Here is a 20,988-nt window from a genome sequence, read left to right as displayed (position 1 = left end):
TGTCCTCCTGTTGTTCATCAATTTGCTCAAGCGGGCCCAGTAATGTCTCCATTTGGGGACTTGTTGTTACTGTGTTTGGCATATTGAATACGTCACGGGTAGCTTGCCAGGCTTTGCCATGAGGGCGAGATACTCTTGGTAGTTTGCCGGGCTCTCTGAGAGAGGAGGAGGAATCGAACCTGGCTCGGCCGGGCTGGCTGCACACAAGGCAAATACCCTACCACTGTGCTATCACTCCAGCTGAATAAAATATACATTTTTTTACCAATTTGGGCCACACCCTGTTGTGCTCAAGCTTACTCCTGGCTCTACGTTCATGAGTTACTTCTGGTGCTGTCAGGAGACTTATGAGATATCAAAGATCCAACCTAGTTCAGCTATGTGCAAGGCAGATACCCTACCCACTCTACTACTGCTCCCGCCACGAAAATAATTAAATTTTGAAAGTGAGTAATGCTAGCAATTCACAGAATTGTTGGATCAAATAACAATCGAAGCATACTTACCAGCCAGAAGGTAGAAAGGACCAACATACCTCTGAGTCAGTGGTTGCAAATTGGGGACAATTATATTCCTAGTTGCAGTGGCACAAACTGCAGAGTTCTGAGAACTCCCATGAAAGCCTCTGGACAAATCTAAAGCTACACACAGGTATAGAGAAGATTGACCGTGCCTCTGTCAAAAAAGAAAGTAGGAGCAGCGACCCTCATCCGTCGTATAGATTCATCAGCTGGGTGCTGCTAGAGACGCTAAGTGAGCAATCCTAGTCTATTTGTTGATCACCTCTAACCAATGCAGACACAGAGGAGTCACTTCAAACAACAGGTTTAACAGGGGGCAGAGCAATAGTACAGTGGGTAGGATATTTGTCTCACATGCGCAGCCTGCCCGGGTTCCATCTGTGGCATCCCATATATGGTCACCAAACAACCGCCAGGAGTAATTCCTGAGTGCAGAACCAGGAGTAATACCTGAGCTTTGCTCAGTGTTCCCCCCCCCCACACACACACACACAAACCCCTAGATTTAACAATAAAAATGAGAACCAGACAAAGGTAACAGAAAAATGACAACTAAACTCTCCACAGAGTTTCCGATGGAGGGGAGATCAGGGATGAAGGGAAGCAGACACTGAGATAATGGTGGAGGGAAGGGGCTGGGCTGGGGGAGGGTGTGGGTTTGGGATATTATATGCATAAAACCCTACCGTTGAAAGTGTTATAAATCATGGTGCCTACAATGAAATTTTAGAAAATTAAAGAGTGCTGTAGAGAAAGGACAGGAGTAAAAGCATTTGCTTCACATGCATTTGGATGCTAGTTCAATCCCTGGCACCACATACGGCCCCCAAGAACTGTCAAGAGTGATCCCTAAGCACAGAGTCACCTCTGAGCACTGCTGGGTGTGCCCACTTCCACCAAGCAATAAAAATGAAAGAAGAAATAACTGACAAGAGAGATAACTCACTCACTCACTCTCCTCCCGGTGTTCATCGATTTGCTCGAGTGGGCCCAGTAACGTCTCCATTGGAGACTTTGTTGTTACTGTGTTTGGCATATTGAATACATCATAGGTAGCTTGCCAGGCTCTGCCAGGCAGGCAAGATACTCCCGGTAGCTTGCCGGGCTCTCCCAGAGGGACGAAGGAATCAAACTCGGGTCGGCCATGTTGGCTGCGTGCAAGGCAAACGCAAAACCAATAAGTAAAAAGTACAGTTTTTATGCCCATATCCCAGACCTCTAAAGGATATAGTAATAAAATAGGACAGCCAGGAACAATCATATCTTTTTTTTTTCAGGTTTCCACAGTGCAAGGATAGGATCAGTGAATAACCGTTCAAGTAAGCTAGTCAACAGGGCAGAGAAGTAGAAATCCATGAGGACCAAGCAATTATAACTTAAAAAGCAAAAGAAGACCTTTGCATAGATTTTTATTTACTGTCTCCCATGAACCTTTATTTAAAGATACCCCTGAAAAGTTTGGTTCTCTTGATACTGCGCTAGAGTCTCTTGCTAGCCATCAGAAAAACACTCACCCTCTGTTATCCATCCTTCTTGGCTATTTATTCTATAAGAAATCTTCATATATTTCTTTGTAGGTCAAGCCAACAACCTTAAATAAGAAAAGCTACCAGAGCCTAGCATTGTCTAGCAGTTTCTGTTTGTTTGCATGAAACATGGACCCAAAGATGTCCTAAACTAAATAAAATGGGATGCCTATGTTGTTTTACAGTACCGCAGTAAAGAAAATCGAATTTGTAACAGAGAGATCTTGGGTGAGTTTCCAGTTTACTCTCCTTCTCAGAGAATTTTGAGGTTGTCAGTCTCCAGATAAGCCAATTCTTTGAAATCTCTCTGCCTCTCAGTTTCTGCCTATTTCTCTCTATCTCTTTCTCTCTCTCTCAGCTGGAGAGAAACCACAGTATTTAAGACAATTGCCATGCATGTTGTTTACCACGATTTGATTTCAAGCATCAAATAGAGTCCCTGAGCCCCACCAAGAAAGATCCCTGAGCACAGAGCCAGGTGTAACCCCTGAGCCTCAGTGGGTGTGCATGCCCCCCAAACAAAAGCAGCAACAGAAAACACTAAACATCTCTCTCTGTCCACAATTATAGGCACACATTCTGTTTCTGTAGAGAACCTTGACTGGGGAAAGGGAGAGAAATAATTAAGAGAAATAATTAATAGAAATAATTAAGAAATGTGAAGAGTATCTGCCAATTTAACAATTTTATTTAGGAGAAACTTCCTCGGGAAAACTATTTTCACCAGTGACCAGTTCCTCACCTTCCAATTTCTGATTCAAAACAGTTGTTTCTTTGCTTGGCAAACGTGATTGGGTTCTAGACACTTCTGATTATAGGCACAAGTTCCGGGATCTATGGTCACACGATCACCAGCTTCTTCTGTCATCTCGGCAGCAGGGAGGACAGTTTTAGCTTTCTTTCCCAGCATCAGACAGAGTCTTGTCTGAAGCCATGCTCCCTCTCAGCTTCAGTTTCCGTCCGGGTGTGGTTCTGATTAGAAACCGAGGTGCTCAGATGAGACTGGGCAGGATTTAGAGTTGGTGGAGGGGAAGTAATTCATCAGCAAATACTTGCCAGAGGCAAAAACAGCGGATTTTGCCACCTCGGACTTGGAGCTGCTCTGCCTGAACTTGAGGGCCTTGCCAATTACCACGTTTCTCTGCAGGGCACTGCAAAGAAGCGAGACAATCTGCTCCACAGGAGACGGCAGTATCTGCAGACAAGGTGGGTGCTGGATTTAACACTGGAGCTATGTTGATAATTAAGGTCTAGCAAGGAGCGAAGGCTAGTCTTGTTCAAATCAGCCAGGCTAACAAAAAGTTTCGGGCTAGAGAATCCTTACAGTGGAAGCACAAGCCTAGCTTAGCTGTTGGCTTCTTTAGAAGCCAAATACAAACAATACACTTGGTACAAGCCTCTTAGGACACTGATGAATTCCACTTGTTCCATTGTTCCCCTCATTTGTATTCCTAGTCACGATCCTTGGCCAGTTCCAGATGTTTCTAGGAGTGGCTTAGTGCAAAAGCTCACTTGACATCATTCTGTGACATTCCTTTCACTGGTGATTAAGAGAGAACACAGGCCTGACTCACAGCTTGGCCAGAGGCTGCATTGATTAAGGCAAGCTGTAAAGAATCACAGCCTGTCTTCCTGATTGAGGCCAGCTTTGTACATGCACAAGCTCTCTATCTGGAGAAAGGCCTTCCCTAGACGAGGCTAGAGCTCCTCCCCCATTGTTGGAGCAGGGGAGCGTTCTGAACCAAGAGCCAAATGAAGTCGGGCCGACAATGCAGAAACAGAAACACTGTATGTAGAGCTGATCTGTAAATTGATACCAGGTCCCAGAGCACCAGATGATCACGTATGTTTGTCTTTTTGTGTGTATCCCCTTGTGTAATCAAACAGAACATGACTTCATCACCGTTCCTGTGCATGCAGATCACCTGGGAAATTTGTTCAAATGCAAATTTTGATGTGTTAAATCTGGTAGGTCTGAGATTGTGCCTTATTAAAAATCCCCTCCAGTTAGTCTGCCCTGTGACTACAAGGTTCTGAAGCACGTGGCATGCCTGTAAAAAGGCCCCACACCTTCAGTATTCCTTACCTGAGTGTGCCAGTCACACAGGCATGACTGGGCCCTTCACTTCTGCACTTTGCAATCTAATAGAGAATGTCATAAGAGGCACAAAGGAGGTATGAAAAAGTCTGAGAATGTTCAGAGGAAGAAAAATGGTCATTTCTCCATGAGTGAAGGAATTGCAAAATCTTTAGAGAAGTCAGATTTTTTTGAAAACCCAGAAGGCCAGGAAGATTGTTCAAAGAACTGGAGTGCATACTTTGCATGTGGGAGACCTGTGTTCAATCTCCAGCACCATGTGGTCCCTAAAGCACCAAGCTGGGCGTAGCTGTGCATGACCCCAAACACTCAAAGAGAGAATAAGAGAGAAAGAATAAAAATAAAAATAAAGAGAGAAAGGGAGAGAAGGGGGGAATAAGGGGAAAGGGAAAGGATGGAAGGGAAGGGAGAAAAGAAAGAAAGAAAGAAAGAAAGAAAGAAAGAAAGAAAGAAAGAAAGAAAGAAAGGAGAAGAAAGAAGATTAACAAATGAAAGCGTGGAAGAAGGAAATAAGAAGGAGGGTAGGAAAGGAGCAACAGAGGATACAAGGAAGAATGTGAGTGAGGGAGGTGGAAGGAGAAAATAGAAGGAAGGCATGATAAAAGGAAGGAAAGAAGGAATAAGGGAGGAAGGAATGAAAGGAAAGAAGACATGGGACTTGACAGATGGAGACATGGTGAAGACATGCTAGCTGCACAGCCAGGAAAGTGTGTTCAGTACGCTAGATTGGAATGCAAAATGCTCTGCTAAGCAGATGCTAAAACAATCAAGTTTAGCCAGGTGGTTTGGGATCAGGTTACGGAGATCTTGACGATGCTATATCATAGAAATGCATAAACAAGCATTCAGATTTCTTTATGTGGGTGAAGGGGAGAATTGTTTCTTAAGGTGAAAATGACTTAAATAAAGTTCTGTCATAGACCCTGGGCTTAAGAGATCACTTTGCAAGCAGAGAAAAGGATGGGTTGGAAGGGAAAACCTTGGGGAGAGACCAGCTCAGAGGTCATTACTTTAGCTGCTCTGCAGAAAAAAAAAGTCTTTTTTTTTATTTTCTCTTTGGTTTCAAGTCAACAACTTGAAAAGGGAATGAACGCATGCCATCTCTCTCCCTTTGTGACACTCACAGGTAGAGAACTACAAAGGAAAAGTTCGGAATCCTAAAAGATTATGAATCAGGAAACCTAAAAGTCTGGAGTGTCAGAGAAAACTGTGGTTAGTGGCTGACATTTTGTTTGGCCATGGAAGTATTTCTCCCAGATTGGAGGGACAAAAAGAAAAAATTGGCAGGTAAATTACAAAAAGAGGTTTTGAAAATGTCTGCGACATGATGGCATCTTGGAGTTGGTATGCAGACTGTGAACATGGGAAGCACCTCAAATTTCAGATGAGAGATCTTGTAGATCAACTGCCAAAAAAAGAGGTTTTAAAACTTCTTAGGTAACGGATAAATGGATAAAAAGATGTGGTAGATATATATGATGCATGCTATCTAACTATCAAAGGATGACAGAATCTTCACATTTGTGACAACATAGATGGAACTTGAGGGGCTTGTGTGAAGTGAAATAAGTTGGATAAGAAAGACAAATACTGTATGATTTAAGTTGTATGTTAAAGGTAAACTAGGCAGAAGCTGGAAAGATAGCTCAAAGGGTGGAGCTCATGCTTTGCAAAAAAAAAGGAAAGCAGCAAAGCAAACTAACAATCAAAACTTAAGGGGTGGACAATGTCTCTTCTTCAGACCACAACAGCCAAAACCAGAGATAGAACAAAAGGGAGTGCCCTGCCACAGAGGCAGGGTGGGATGGGGGATGGGGGGTGGGAGGGATACTGGTAATGGTGGGGATGGAGAATGGGCACTGGTGGTGGGATGGGTACTCGATCATTGTATAACTGAAACCCAAGCACAACAACTTGTAAGCCTACAACTGTATCTCATGGTGTTTCACAAAAAAAAAAAAAAACCAATTTAAGGGGTGGAAGGCTAGAGCCATAGCACAATGGGTAGGGCATTTGCCTTGTACGCGGCTGACTTGGGTTTGATTCCCAGCATCCCATATGGTCCCCTGACCACTGCCAGGAGTAATTACTAAATAAATGAGCCAAGGAGTAACCCCTGTGCATCGCTGGGTGTGACGCAAAAAAAAAGAGAAAAACTTAAGGGATGCGGTGCATGACATGGATGATAGTTCAATTGAATGGAAACTACAGCTTTGCTTAGTCACTGTAAAGATCACTGTCACCGTCACTGTCCTCCCGTTGTTCATTGATTTGCTTGAGCGGGCCCAGTAACATTGTGAGACTTGTTACTGTGTTTGGCATATCAAATATGCCATGGGTAGCTTGCCAGGCTTTGCCGTGCAGGCGAGATACTCTCGGTAGCTTGCCGGGCTCTCCGGGAGGGGTGGAGGAATAGAACTCGAGTCGGCCATGTTGACTGTGTGCAAGGCAAACGCCCTACTCACTGTGCTATCGCTCCAGCCCTATGGAATTATAATACTGTATAGTCGAAATTAGTACAATGTTATCTCATTAAAATTAGTTTATTATTAATTTTTTTAACCTAGGGGCCATAACCAGTGGTGATCAGGGCTCATTCCTTCCTGGCTGTGTACCCAGGGATCACTCCTGGTGGGTCCATAGAAGTATATGGGGTTCCAGGGATTGACCTCTGGTTGACTCTGTGCAGGGCAAACATCCCATCTACTCTACTATAGATCTGCCCCCTAAAGTTTATTTATTTATTTATTTTTACTTTTTGGCTCACACCTGGCAATGCTCAGGGGCTACTCTGGGCTCTGCATTCAGGAATTACTCCTGGCAGTGCTCGGGGAAACATATGGGATGCCGGGGATTGAACCCAGGTCAGCTGCATGCAAGGCAAATGCCCTCTCTGCTGTACTATCTCTAAGGCCCTAAAGTTAATTTAAAAAAAAAAACTTTACAGAAAAAGCAACAAAGGGTCAAAGACAATACAACGGAAGAACAGACCCATACAACTTAGTTTGGGGGAGGAGGAGTTGAATGGGAGTGTTACTGGGGTCTTGGGGAAGGGCTGCGGATACATGATGCTGGGTGTGATGTTGGAATTAAGTACTCAGGAAACCATCAGTACTGTTGAGTATATCACAGAACCTCAATTACAAAAAAGAAAGAAAAGAAAGTGACTAGAGAGTATAAAATAATAAAATTTTATTTTAAAAAAACTTTGCAGATAAATTATACATCAAGTGGACTTGGGCCATCACTCCCTGTTCAGCTACCTATGTCATATATGTACACACATATGTTCTGTATTTTCATAGTATGCAAGCTAATTCTAATATTAGCCTAAGCAAGGTCACAATCAGGAACATCTGCTGCTCCAGTACTGGGTTAAACATGTATAACCTATTCCCAAAACAAACATTAATAACCTTTTCTCCATTGTATGTTATTTAACCCCCTTTATCCTCTAGAAAACTGAGGTGGCTGCACTTATAAAATAGATGCATTCTAAAATGAAATAAAGCAAGGAGAGTGCTTTAAACAAGTGGTTTTCTCGGGTGATATGATTATCAAGCTGAGTCCAAAATATACTTAAAAACATGCAGCAAATTAATTTTTTCACAAGATTGTTGAAGAGAAACTCTTAAGGAAAGGAAAATAAGTAAATAGAGCCAGCAGCAATTTGTCTTGTAAATGTGAAGAGTTATGCCTGTGGAAAAAAATGCAATCTGAACTCAATCTGGTACAAATCTCAGGATGACATCATGTATTCATATGGGAGAATTTTTGAGTGAAACCAGAACTTGTTAGAGAATGTAGTGGTTGGTGGATATCGTTCCCTAGAAAGACAATACCTTTGAGCAATTTATCAGTCTCTGGATGGCCCGGCACGTAATGGGAGGAAACCACCTTTCTGAGTGATTTATTATCAATCATTCATAATAATTTCACAGAATTTCCCCATCTATGTTAGAAATGCCAAGAAAAAGCACTGAATTCTTTCTCGCACAATTCAAACAGAGCCTTAGAATGCTACTTTCTGTGAAGAGTCATGTTGAGTCTTGACTCACAGTTAAATGTGAGTCCAGAGCCAAGTCATTTGTGTGTGTGTGTGTGTGTGTGTGTGTGTGTGTGTGAGTGTGAGAAGAATGGAACAGGTTTGCAACCAGGAAAGTTGTTCTTGTGTGTTCAGGAAGGATTGCACAGCAGGTCTTCGTTATCCTTCCTTGCAGTGCATGGAAGAGAGTCTTTCTATTATCTATTATCACCTAACAAATTACCCCTGAAAGCAATGGACAGACAACTGTGCACAAAGCTTTTTTTCTCTGGGCCAAAAAAGCTGGCGGCAATTTCAAACCCACAAGCTATGATGGATGCTCCACAACCCTAATACTAGGCTCCTCCCACAGGTCAGACCAGCAGTGGGAGTGATTTTCTGAGCTGTGGCCACTCAGTACAATAGCTAAGGTGTCCAATGTCAGATGAATGGTTTATGAAGCTGTGGTATATATACACAATGGAATGCTATGCAGCTGGAAGGAATGATGAAATCATGAATTTTACTGCAACTTCGTTAGAACTGGAAGATACTGTGTTGAGTGAAGTAAGCCAAAAGAAGAAAGACAAAAAGGATGATCTCACTTATCTGTGGTATATAAAATATTCGATGAGGAAATGTATGTAGTAAAACAAGGATGCATAGATTTCCCTTTACCCCAGTGTTTAGAAAGGAGGACAGAGAAGGAAAGAGATCAAGGGGGTGGGGGGGGGGGAGAAGAGAAGTGGAAGTAATGGGTGAACAGGTATCAGGCATTAAATTATACTGGTGATATGGGTGAGTGGTTATAGACGTATATCCAAAACACAGATTCATTCAACAAAACTGAAAACATGAGACATAAACAGCAACCACTGAAACTTTGTTATATACTGTCAAGTTGACAGGGAGGGGTAGAGTGAGGGTCAGGATGGGGAGGAAATCTGGAAACTCTGGTACAGGTACTGGTACAAGTTGAGTACCTGCTGGAGGAACTGGTGCTGACTTATTGTATGCCTAAAACACAACTACCAGTAGTTTTGTAAATCATGGCTCTTTTTTAAACATTTCTTTAAAATAAACAGAGTTAGGAAATTGAATGCGTACATACAGAAGAATAAAATTGGACCCTTATCTCACACTATATAGAAATATCAACTCACAGAGGACTAAATCTTTAAACATAAATATTTAAACACAGAAACTGTAAAATAACTCAAAGAAAACGTAGGGGGAAATTTACTTGCCACTGATCTTGACAGCATATTACAGATGATACACAAAGCAAAACAAACAATAACAAAACTAGACAGGTGGGCTATATCATTCCAAAGAGCTTCTGCACAGCAATGCAAACGATAACAAAATAAAAAGGCAACCTGCAGAATGGGAGAAAATGCTTATGAATCATATACCTGATACAGAGTTAATAGGAAAAGAACTCAACATCATTCATCATAAGGGAAATGCAAATACACATGTAGTCAATTAATCTCCCCCACCCCACCATATCCCATAGCACCGTAGTACTGTCCTCCCGTTGTTCACGATTTGCTCGAGCGGGCACCAGTAATGTCTCCACTGTGAGACTTGTTGTTACTGTTTTTGGCATATCGAATACGCCATGGAGAGCTTGCCAGGCTCTGCCGTGCGGGCAGGATACTCTCTGTAGCTTGCTGGTCTCTCCAAGAGGAACGGAGGAATCGAACCCGAGTCGGCCACGTGCAAGGCAAACACCCTACCCGCTGTAGGGCTATCTGGCTGCTACATCTGTCACCCCGTTGATCGCCAATGTTGATTTGGCTGATCTGGCTGGCTAGGCGGGTGTCCCCTTCCTCCCTCACCACTCCATGTGCGTCCCTCCTGAAGCTGCACACTTGGTCGAAGAGGACGGCCTCCCCTGAATAGAGATGGACCATATCCCATAATATCCACAAATTGGCCTCTTATATGGAACTCTCACTTAGGTAGCCTAGCTATCCCAAATACTTTAGGCAAATAGTCCATTAGTTCCTATCCTAGTCAACATTCCCCCAAAACCCACAAAAGTAATGGTGAGTGAAAGAAACAATACAACCCTAATCAAAAAGTGACAGTAAGTTCAGGCCAAAGAACACATTCCTTGTGTTCAAGAAGCTTCGCGCAAATATACACAGGAGCACCAAATAGGAAGGGAATATCCTTGATGGGGAATGAAGAGACTAACATCCACTGAGCTCCCCCAGAGCCCTCCCTGGCAGTGAGGGGGGATGCTGACAGTATATTAAAAAGAACCACCTCCTGACTACCACAGGCACTATAGGGAAGCAGCACAGTATCTCACAGTGAGGAGTGGATGAAGATAGGTGTCCTGAAGCCTCAACAAGGAATACCCACCTGCATAATCTCTCTGGTAAAGAATTCAGAGATGACAGATAGAGAAGGGGACACCAAATAAAGGGTGTTGGGAGGCTCCTCCCAGGATGGGAGAAGCATGCTGAAAGTAGACTATAGACCAAACATGATTGTCATTCAATGCCTCTTTTGCAAACCACAACACCCAAAAGGAGAGATAAAACAAAAGGGAATGCCCTGCCACAGAGGCAGGGTGAGATGGGAGGGGGGGTCGGGGGGGAGTGATACTGGGATCCATGGTGGTGGGAAATGGGCACTGGTGGAGGGATGGGTATTTGATCATTGTATAATTGATACCCAAGCACAAAAATTTGTAAGTCTACAACTGTACCTCATGATGTCTCACTAATAAAATTTTAAAAAGAAGAATTCAGAGATGAAATGATGAGGGTTTTTAATGAGCTCAAAGAAACAGTGCAATGACACCCAAAAGGAAAGGCCAAAGCATTGACGTATCTTCATTCAGTATTTTGTGGGTGCACCAGACATTTAATTGGCAGCTCTCACTCAGGTTTTTCATGCAGTTGTAGTTAGATGTCATCTGGAAACTTCCACTCAACTGGGCTTCTGAGATGATTGGCTGTCTTTTCCTTACTATATAACCTCAGGTCGTCTCCTCTCCAAATGGCGCCTTCAGCAGGGGAGCCAGACTTCTTAAAGGGCTCTGCTAAGTGTTTTAAGAGACAGGATCTGGAAACTGTCAGTCCCCTTAAAGAATAGGCCAAGAACTCACACAACTTCTGCTGCACTCTGTTGATGACTGTGAGACAAGAACACCCTGGAAACAATACAGGAGACTAAACTAGGGGACCTTAATTCAGGGAAGGATGGTTCATTAAGAACCACTTTAGAGACCTGCTATGAAAGAAGACAGACTGAGATGGTGCTTTCTCGAACATTCCCTAGGACCTCCTGAAGGAAATATCATTAACTTTCCTACTCATGGTTTGGGTTGGGAAACTTAGCTTTGGAGTGTAGGTAAACTTTATTTAATTGTCCTCTGATTCTTTATTATATAATTGCTCTTTATGTTTCTTTGTTTCTGATACACCAGCCCCAACCAGCTTTTCAAATTTATCAAAGATGTGGTAATAATAAAGTAGGTTTGGAGCTCTGTATAGGCCATTGGAAGGGATAGTCTATATAGTTTGGAGCTCTGTGTGATAATTCAACTCTTGACAAAATAAAACATTGAAAATCTAATTCTCTGTGTGTAGTAGCAACAAACAAGACTAAAATGACAAATGGTTCTGCTTAACTACATAGAGAAATTAGGGTAAGCTCCATGGAAGCTTATAACAAAAGAAGAAAATGAGGAACCTGAAAGACACCACATTTTAAAATTAAATTCCAAAATAATTTTTTAAATTTTCAATTGAGAGTCTATGGTTTATAATACTATTGATAAATGATTTCTCATGCACATAATTCCAACACAACACCCATCACCAGTGAACCCATCTCCCTTCCTCAAGAACTCCGACAACCCTCCCTCTCATCCCTGCAGCTCAACTGTGTGGATTATTTTCTCCCACTATGTAATTGCTTTTGGACCTTTGTTGTTCCCTTTGCTGTGTATCTTTAAGTCCCATGTGTGAGACAGATAATTCTATATCTATCTTCTTCTTCTAAATGACTTCACTCAGCATGATATCCGTTAGTTCCATCCATGTTGCTGCAAATTGTATAATTTTGTTCTTTCTTAGACCTGTATAGTATTCCATTGTTCCTAATCTTAAATCGAGAATCATTTGAGTATCCATTTCATGAGATGGTTGCAAGACTGGGATATGGAAGCTAGTTACGAACTGCAGCGAGATACGAGGCCAACTTGATGGCTGTGCTAGACCTCAGTTTACAAGAATGCTTAATATTTGCAGGAATTTTTTGGATTAACTAATCCAAGATGGATCTTTGATATTCAGAAAAAAACAACACCTATTTATCAAATCACTTTTAGATACCCCACACTGTGAGGACCCACTCAGAAGCAGGAGGGTGTCAGCATTCAGCCCCTGTGTGGACACCTGAGGAAAGGAAGGATTTTTCCTAGGAGTCTGTTTGTTTTGTTTTTTTTTTTTTTGCAGTAACAAGGACCCGAGTGTCCTGTGGTGTTGCTTGAAGTAGTGGGAAGTGCCGCCAAACCCATCCACAGTGGGTAGTCTTGTCTGTACAGAATTGATGGAGAAGCCATCAGGCCACTAAGCCACCACCAGAGACTTCTCCATGTGGCACAAATCACTTCTGAATGGGGGAAATTAAGGCTGTAGCAGAGTACCCAAACCCAAACTCCTTTCACTTTTTTGTCTTTTAGGTTTGTTCATGTAAATGTATACTTAGAACTGCATTTTGTCAAACATCTCCCCTTTTCACGCCCCAGCTTACTAAACTGCTTACTTTTGAAGTGTTGCAAATCAGCTCCCAGCTCAAGTCAAATCCTAAGAGCTGGAGTGTTTGGAAACCTCCTCTGAAGCTTGGTTGAATAAGTGTATCATAAGAAAATGTAAACATGAAAACTAAAATTCAGGTGGTAGGTTGAGAGGGTGCCTAGCATATAGTGAAAACTCAAACATTCACTATGTTTTCATGAGGTTGATGATGACTTATTACAATGTACTAAGTGCATGCATTATTGAAGAATAATATATATTTAGGGCAATGTCATATACGTAGAATTTGTACATTTCTCAGAACTTAGTATATTCATATAAGCATGACCTAGATTAAGAAAGAAAATGTTACCAGCACTCAGAAAGGCTTGCTCTGTACCCAGAATGTAACTATTATCTTGACTTCTAATAAATTAGGTAAGCCTTCCCTGGTTCTCATCTTTCATTATAAACCAAACCATTCAAAATATGCTTTTGTACTAGACCTTCTGTATTCAGCAACATCAGAAAGACTTAATTATGTTGTTTCAAATAGGTCTTTCTTTCTCAACATTAAATTGTATTAATTATACCTGCATTTTGGAGGAAATTGAACCACACCTGGCAGGGGCTATTTCTAGTTCTGTGCCCAGCAATCACTCCTGGTGGTGCTCAGGGCACCATATGTGCACTGAAAATCAGACTGGGGTCATTTGTATACAAGGTGAGGGCCCTGAACCCTTGCATTGTATCTCTCCAGTGCATAGCAATTTCTTTCCCCGTGTTCTGTTGACAGGCATTTTATATGCTCTATTCCTTTAAAATACTAGTCTGAGGAAAGTGACTAAGGTGACCTAAGTCACCTTAGTCAGGTGACCAAGATTTCCCGTTACTTCTTCCATTACTTTTGTGAAGCTGTGTTTTTTTAAAGAATATATTCATGGAGGCTTGGAGGCCAGTCGCACACTCTAGGGGTAAAGGCAGCTCAGATAGAGAGGGGAGCACCAAATAAAGGGTGTTGGGAAGATCTGCCCAGGATGGGAGATGCATGCTGAAAGTAGACTATAGACCAAACATGATTGCCACTCAATGCCTCTTTTGCAAACCATAGCACCCCAAAAAAGAGAGAGAACAAAAGGGAGTGCCCTGCCACAGAGGCAGGGTGGGATGGGGGTTGGGGGGTGGGAGGGCTACTGGGATTAGTGGTGGTGGAGAATGGGCACTGGTGGAGGGATGGGTACTCAATCATTGTATAACTGAAACCCAAGCACAAAAATTTGTAAGTCTACAACTGTACCTCATGGTGTTTCACTAATAAAAATTTTAAAAATAATAAAAAATAAATTTAAAAAAAAGAATATATTCATGGAAACCCAAGTATGCGGGACTTTGTAACTGAGAACTCTGGGTTCAACAGAACTGGGAACAGAGATGGGATTCAAAGTAAGAGACAACCAACTTTAGAGGGAAATATTATATTATTTTTGTTCTGCTTTGGGGCAGGGATTGGGGTTCGGAATGGAAACACCTGAAATATCATGCTGGGAAGGTGTAATGGTGGTGGGATTGGTGTTTGAATATTAAATGTAATCAAATATTGTGAATGACTTTATAAAATAAAAAAATTTAAAAGAATATATTCATTCATCTGAATTTTTCAAGTGTATCGTGAAAAAGATGCTTATATTATTCTTGTATTGTCCTTTTCAGGGGCCTCCTAAACAGTGCTTGGGGGGCATGGGGGCCATTTCTGGTGATATTTGACAGATTTTGCAGGAGTGTTCAATGTGAGGGACTAAGGATACAGTCCTGTTGATCTTGCAGTGCTCAGGGACCCTGTGGTATCAGGAAATGAACACCTGTACTGTGTTCCTGGCGCCTCTTATTATCTTTTTAAGTACAAGTCTCCACAGTGGTGCTCAGTTCCCAGGAACTGCACCTAGAATTGTTCTGCCTGTCATGCAGACCAGATGGTTCCATGTTCATAACCCCCATGCAGTGCTGCTCAGTATAGCATTGTTATGGGTCTCTGGCTTTTAGGGGCTAAGTGGTGGGCCACAGCTGGGTGTGCTCAGAGCTTACTCCTAATTTTGTACTCAGAGATCACTTCTGGTGGTACTTGCGGGACCAAATGGGGTGTTAGGAATCTAACTGGGATCAGCCATGTGCAAGGCAAGTGCCTTATTCCCTGTAATGTCTCTCCGGCTCCCAGAGGGTCTCGTTATATTTTTAATAACTGGAAAATGCTCTTATTTGACTTCATAATAGCGGTAATTTGTGTTCTTCTCTCTGTTATGTTTGATTAGCCTCGTTATAAATTTATTGATTTTTTTACTCATCGTTACAAAGAATGAACTTCTGGCTTCGTGACTTTCTCTTTCATTATCTCCATTGTTCTTTCTTTAAAATTCATTTTCTGGGATTTTTCCCCCCTGGGTTTTTTTTTAGATGCAACCATAAATAATTCATTCCAGCCTCTCTTCTTTTCTAATATAGGCCTTTAAATCTATATATACATTTCCATTTACTGCACTCAAAGATTTTAATAAGTCATAATTCAGTTATTAACTTCAAAATATTTTCTAATTCCATTTTGATTTATTATTTGACTCACATTATTTAGAAGCATATTGATTGGTACAGTGTTTTATATATTCAATTTAGACCAAATTTGAAAACTGTGTTGTACGGCTCTTTTGTTTATTTTCAGGAAACTTTCCAGCGGTACTTGAGGGGCCTGGGGTCACTTCTGGTAAGTCTTGGCTAACTGGTCATGCAGTTGAATAAGGAGCCTGAGGCTGAAGTACACCTGGTCCTGCAGTACTGGGGCCACCATGGCCATCGTGCTGGTATGTGAGGGACACCTGGGCTATAGTCAGCAGTGCTTTGGGGCCTCCAAGACTACACTGGGAGATGTTTTGGGAGGAATATGGTGCCAGATTTTTTTTTATTGAATCACCATGAGGAAAACTTACAAAGCTTTATGTTTGAATTTCAGTCATATAATAATCGGATACCCATCCCTCCACCAGTGCACATTTTCCACCACCAATGTCCCCATTATCCGCCACCACATTCTACCCCTCCCCCTCCCTCTATGGCAGGCAATTTTCCTCATACTCTTTCTTTACTTTTATGTGTTTTACTTATTTATTTATTTATTTATTTATTTATTTTGCTTTTTGGGTCACATCCGGCGATGCTCAGGGGTTACTCCTGGCTCATGCACTCAGGAATTGCTCCTGGCGGTGCTTGGGGGACCATATGGGATGCTGGGAATCGAACCTGTGTCGGCCATGTTGGCTGCGTGCAAGGCAAACACCCTACCTGCTGTGCTATCGCTCCAGCCCCTTATGTGTTTTATTTTTAAAATTTTTAAAAATTTTAATGAACCACCATGAGATATAGTTACAGACAAACTTCTGTGATTACGTTTCAGTCATACAATGATCGAGTACCCATACCTCCACCAGTGCCCATTCTCTACCACCAATGTCCCCAGTATAACCCCCTCCCCCCGCTTTCTAATCCTCCCCCTGCCTCCATGGCAGACAATTTTCCCCATACTCTCTCTCTACTTTTGGGCATTATGGTTTGCAATAGAGATACTGAGAGGCTATCACATTTGGTCCTACTTTCAGCACACGACCTCCATCCCGAATGATCCCTCCAACCATCATTGACTTAGTGATCCCTTCTCTATTCCAGCTGCCTTCTCCCTCAGCTCATGAGGTGCCAGATATTAAACCGTGGTTAGGCAAGGTATGTGCTCTAACCCTTCACCAATCCTATTTTGATTTGTTACACTTTAATAATGATTACATAATAATTACATAATAATGCTACTAATAATTCATATGGCATTCAAATTGTGGGCACAATGATGATAATAATTACTAATATGTATTTTACATGTTAAAACAATGTTTACATGTTTTGCTAAAAATTCAAACCATCACTAGAATATTGTGAGAAAACCAAAGCAGTGTTACTTTATAAGAAAACATGTTAAGATTTATAGAGAGGCTGAATGATATATTGACAGTCACATTATTTGATCAATGACCGGGAAGACTTTTTTCAGCTACTTAAGAAGCAGATGCTGAATCTTAAATATGCTTGGGACTCTCATGGCCATGGATGACATTGTGCTATTCTTTCTGCCTAGAATAAAGACACAGCTAAAATGTGAAGTCATTTAAAAAATTTATGCACCATGTTAATGTTTCAGGAATCTAATGTTGCTACATCACACACACCACCAAAGTATTAACATCCTTCCACCACTGTTTCTAGGTGCCTCTCTCCCAACGCTTCACTACCACCCAAAATTAGCAAACTCAGTTCTATAGGTAAACTTTTGAAGCTGGGAAAAATACTGTGTATTATTTATTGTTAATTTGTTCTTACCATCTTAAACTCTGCGATAGCACAGCGGCAGGGCGTTTGCCTTGCACGCAGCCAACATGGCCGACCCGAGTTCGATTCCTCCGCCCCTCTTGGAGAGCCTGGCAAGCTACCGAGAGTATCTCGCCCGCAAGGCAGGCCTGGCAAGCTCCCCGTGACGTATTCGATATGCCAAACACAGTAACAACAAAGTCTACAATGGAGACGTTACTGGGCCCGCTCGAGCAAATCGATGATCAACGGGAGGGCCTTTACTTACTTACTTACTTTATCATAGGCCAAATTATTTTCCCTCATTGTTTTTACATACTCCATATGTGAGATCATGTAGTAGTTGTTATCAATCTCCATTTGACAAACTTTGGTCAGCATGATACTCTCCAATTCCATTCTAGTTTCAACAAACTGTAGAATTTCATCCTTTCTTATAGTTGAGTAGTATTCCATTGTATATACAAACGACAATGTATATACAGAATTATGTGCGCATCCTTTAACCACTCATCTTTTGGGGCGGGGCATTTAGGTTGTTAACAGATCTTGGATATTGTAAGTAGTGCTGCAGTGAACATAATTGAAAATATATTGATTAATGATTTCATACTTATTTTACTGATATAAAAACTTATTTCTAAGAACTTTTTTTGCATTATTCTCTAGATTTTAACCGAGGCACCATGATTTTCAACACAATTGATAGAGTTTCATACATACAATGTTCTAACATCACATCCTCCACTAAAGTGTCTGCTTCCCTTCACCAATGTTCCAAAATTCCCTCCCACCCACCACCAAACACCCTTCACAGTTGATAATCTCAGTCTGTAGACCATCACTCTGGTTCTGTTCGCTCTGGCCATTTGTTATTCCATTAGTCTGTTTCTTTATATGCCAAATACAAGGGAAAATATCCTGCTTCTGTCCCTCTATTTCCAACTCTGCCAATTTCAGTAGAAGAACTGCTAATGAGGGCCTGGATTTGTGCAGACCTGGGTAGCAATACCAATCAAAGGTATCATACCCAATCATGCACAATCATGAACAACTTTGTAACTGTGCATCTCATGGTGATTCAATTAAAAACTATTTATTTATTTATTTTTGCTTTTTGGGTCACACCCAGCGATGCACAGGGGTTACTCCTTGCTTTGTACTCAGGAATTACTCCTGGTAGTGCTTGGGAGACCATATGGGATGCTGGGAATCGAACGCAGGTAAGCCGCATACAAGGCAAATACCCTACCCATAGTGCTATCACTCCAGCCCCCCCACCAAAAAAAAGTTCATATTCAAAATTCCACATGTAGCACTGCTGCTGAAACTTTTGCAGGCCAAACCAGCAAGCACTTGGTCCAGTCATCCAATCAGGCCTTGTATGGCTGGATAAGACTAAAACTATCATAACATAAAACTATGGCTGGATAAAACTGCGGTTAAATTTTCAGTGTGCCTTTCCTATCCATGATCTGTATGTCTGCTTTGCCCTTCCCAAACCTGGAGACATATGACTCTATTTCCTGACAGTTCCGAGGTTCCTTGTGGGAACTGTTCTGAAATGTGGCTGCTCTAAAAATCTTTTCGCTGCTTCTGTGTTTTGTTGCATTTTGTACCCTGTGTGAATCACAGACACTCTTTTTTGCCATCTCAACCCTGCCTCTCCTGTACAGGTCTTTTATAGCCTTACAAATTAGTTCACTTCTTGTTCACCATATGAGATATTTATGTGAGTTACCCATGATGATTGTGAATTCATTTTGATTCCATTCTGTTATTTTAGATTTATAGATGATTACATAAAACAACTAAATTGGACTTATTGGACTTGGGATTATTATCTCTTCATCTTGACATTGAGCATTGACATTGAGCCATTTGTTACTAAAAAAGTTTTATCTAATGGTGGTCAATGTTAGCATTATTTATATAAAACATGTGTAATTGTGGGGGGTGGGTGTTTATTGGAGTTCTTCGTGGTGAAAAATAAGTATTGGTAAAGGGAAATGTGTTTGATATTTGCATGACCAAGACCTAAACCTGAAAGCTTTGTAACTTTTCCCACAGTGATTCAATAAATAGATAAATAAATTAAAAAAACATGTGTAATTGTTTATTCAGATGAATAAACTATATTTCAAATACCAAAAAAAATTTTAAAAATTTAAGAAGTTCTGTATTCAAAGCCATGCTTTATCCCTTAACATCTACTTTGTCTAGTAATAGTATCAATGTACCAAATTTCTTTTACTTAGTACCTGTATGATAAATGTTTTTCTATTCTTAATCTTACAAGCTTCTTTGAAAAATATTTATGACTTATATTGAATAAATATGGCATCTATTATAAACAGCATATATCTTTCCTCCATTATAGAAACTTAAATTTGTTTTATGGTCTCATTTTTATTGACATTAACAATTTTTATGAGTGTGAATGTCTATATGCTTTACAGATTTATACGTTACTATACTAGGCCCACCACCAGAGTGCCAATATCCCCCCATCACTTTCCACAGGACCCTTCCCAACTACTCTGCTCCCATCTTGGTAACCTTAGTTCTGTCATCAGTTAAAGTGTTGCTTTCACTGGTCATTGTCTTTTCCCTTGTGTTGTTACTTTACATACTAAATATGAATGAGGTCATCCAGTATTTGTCTTTCTCTTTTTGACTTATTTCACTTAGCATCATCCTCTCTAGTTCCTTTCATGTTGTAGCAAAAATCAAGATTTTATCTTTTCCTATAGATCAATGCAATTCCATTGTGAATATGTACCAAAGTTTCTTTATCCACTCAGCTATCATTCACACTTGGGTTGTTTCCAGATCTTGGCCATTGTAAACAGACAATGAACAGTGTTTTGAATATGTACTTTGTGCAATCCTGTTTTTCTGTTCTTGGGGTAAATATCCAGGAGCTGTGTTGCTAGATCAAATGGAAGCTCTATTTTGCAAATGTGTGGAGAAAACTCCATACTGTTTTCCAGAAAGGCTAAATCAATTCTCACAAAAGTAAATGTGGGTTCACCACCCTCCAACCCCTCCAGCACTTGTTTCTCACCTTTTGGGTGTAAGCCATTTTCACTGGTGTGAGGTAACAGCTCATTGTTCTTTTGGTTTGCATTTCCCTGATAATCAGTGATAAGGAGCATTTTTATGCATCTTTCGGTCAAAGTGTTCTTTGTACTTCCATCTTCACTGGGGTATCACTGGAGCCAAGACATGGAAACAATCTAAATGTTCAGGAACAAATAAATAGGTAAAAAAAATGTATACACAAACAAAATGGAATAATATTTGATCTAAAAAATAAGGATATCTGTAGGTCTTGGGCGTAGCTCACCAGTTGAGCCTTTGTCTTGCATATGTGAGGACCTGGCTTCAATTTCCACCAAAGTCAAAATAATAATAATAATAATAATAATAATAATAATATTCTTGATAAATGTTACCACATAAATGAATCTGGAACACATTAGGATAAGTGATGTGCATTTTCAAAACTAATTTTATGGAGGAAAACACTAGATATGTCAAGCTCATTTCTGTTCTTTTCTTTTTCACAGGATCTTACCCCTCAAATCATTTCCAAACTACTGAAAATATGTTTTTCTTAGGTTCCCCAGCAGTGACCTCTTAAGGGTTCAGGAGG

This window comes from Sorex fumeus, unplaced genomic scaffold (genome assembly GCF_029834395.1).
Source record: "Sorex fumeus unplaced genomic scaffold, SorFum_2.1 ptg000075l, whole genome shotgun sequence".
NCBI classification, from domain to species: Eukaryota; Metazoa; Chordata; class Mammalia; order Eulipotyphla; family Soricidae; genus Sorex; species Sorex fumeus.
Note: the sequence above shows the minus strand (reverse complement) of the source record.